This window comes from Mus pahari, chromosome X (assembly GCF_900095145.1).
Source record: "Mus pahari chromosome X, PAHARI_EIJ_v1.1, whole genome shotgun sequence".
Classification (NCBI taxonomy): Eukaryota; Metazoa; Chordata; class Mammalia; order Rodentia; family Muridae; genus Mus; species Mus pahari.
Genome location: NC_034613.1, coordinates 103745536 through 103748028, shown reverse-complemented (window position 1 = coordinate 103748028; position 2493 = coordinate 103745536).

The following is a 2493-nucleotide window of genomic DNA, read 5'->3' as shown; positions in this document are numbered from 1 at the left end:
TTTTTTTGCAAATTACCCTTTCTAACTCAGTGAAGAATTGAGTTAGAATTTTGAATCTGTGGATTGCTTTTTGGCAAGATAGCCATTTTGACTAAATTAATCCTGCCAATCCATGAGCATGGGAGTTCTTTCTATCTTCTGACATCTTCTTCTATTTCTTTCTTCAGAGATTTAAAATTCTTATCATATAGATCTTTCATTTCCTTAGTTATAGTCATACCAAGGTATTTTATATTATTTCTGGCTATTGTGAAGGGTGTTTTGTTTCACTAATTTCTTTCTCAGCCTGTTTATCCTTTGTGTAGAGAAAGACCACTGATTTTTTTGAGTTAATTTTATATCTAGCTACTGCACTGAAGATGTTTGTCAGGTTTAGGAGTTCTCTGGTGAAATTTTTAGGTTCATGTATATATACTATCACATCATCTGCAAATAGTGATAGTTTGACTTATTCCTTTTCAATTTGTATCCCCTTTATCTCCTTTTTGTTGTCTAATTGCTCTGGCTAGGACTTCAAGTACTATATTGAATAGGGAGGGAGAAAGTGAGCAGCCTTGTCTAGTCCCTGATTNTAGTGTGATTGCTTCAAATTTCTCTCCATTTAGTTTGATGTTGGCCACATCAACTTTAAAATAAATAATTTTTACTTTAGTACATTCATACATCTGAGAATAAATTAAATGCAGGAGTGAAAAGCATTTGGGGCCAATAATTTGTTCAATCATGTTAACACTTGGATTGAAATATCTCTGACTTTCAATTTCAAATATATTGATAAACAATCAAATACAAAACATTTTTCTTATAATTTGTTACACATAAAGGAAGTTTATGGTACATGTAATATACATTCATGTGTTGAAGTCTATTAAAGATCCACACTCAGATTCCAAAATCAGTTGATTGAGCCATGGCTAGCTGTTTTTGTTTGTTTGTTTGTTTGTTTTTTATTTCTCAATATGAGATACATTGTTCAGAAGGAAAGAATCATGACCAAATGGAATTTTAACTCCATTACACTACATATTGCAGTTTACAGTTCATAGAAACATGACAGAAGTTGGGATTCACCTTTGTCTCTTAAGAGTAATTTAATATTGTACTTTCAAATAAGGATCTCTGGTATATATGTGGTGGAGAATTTATTATGAAAACAAACTTTGTATTCTCTTAAATAAGGATAGGAATGAAAAAATAAACTGTCATAAAATAAGAATTTTATCACCTGAAGCTTGATTTAGGTTTTAGAAAAGAGATGAAAACAATTTGAATATATGTATGAAATCTTTTCATAGTAGCCTATAATAAGAGGAACAGTTAATAAAAATCAAAATGTAAACAGTAAATAAGCGGAAACATGAGACTTGAATTTTTCTGTCTGTACCAATAAGACAATGAAGAATTAAAAAAGTAAAATCAAATGTTCTTGTTACTAAATCTGTACCATTAAGACAATGCTGAATTAAGAAAAGAAAAGTCAAATGTTCTTATTATTAAAACACTGTAAAACCTAGATATAAGAGAAAGTTAACTCAACAAAAAACAAGCCCACTGTAATATAATTTTAAACATTGAAACTCTGATGGCTTTTACTCTGGGGTAGGGATAGGGCAAGAATGCCTACTGGTGACACTTTTCTCATGTGCTGGTCATAATAGAACAAAAAGAATAAAAATTGTGCGATAAAACATGGACAAAGAAAACTTCAAATTATTAAATTGAAAAAGAAATGAAATAATACACACAGGTGTGAAGGATATGCTATGTTCATAGATAGGAAAAGTGACGTCATGAAAATAACTATACTATTCAAGGATATTTATAGACTCAGAACAACCCCTATAAAATTACAGTGGTAATTTTGTTGAAATAAAAGCAAATTGACCTAAAACAAACATTAAGCTACAAAACCTGCCCAATGAACCAGAGATCTTAAGAATAAAACCTGAAGACATCATACTTCCTGACTTTTAAATGTATATTCCAAAGTTTCAGCATATAAATCTGTTGTAACTATCATACCAGACACATATTTCTGTATAGAATATATAGAGTCTACACATAAATGTACATGTGTTCATGCATCAATTTCTGATTCACACTCTACTAATAGTGAAAAATTGGGAAGGATTACTTGGCAACTATTCTAATATGATTCTGCATAAGATATAGTAAACAGAATCCAAATTGAAATAATGAAATTAGAGAAATATTATAAAGACTGTCTCAGAAAGCTAAAACTTTATTGAAATTATATAAGGAATCCTCATATCTCCATATAGAAATCAAAATACAGTCTTTAAAAATTATTCACTAATCTCTAAAACACAAATTAAATAAATAGCTGTTCATCAGAGAAGCATAAATGATGCATAACTATATGAAATGATACCAATACTAAGACCAGAGGAATACAAGTGAAAGCCACAATGAGATGTAATTCTATACTTTTTGGGAATATAATCATGAATAACATTAAAAGTTCACATTTAC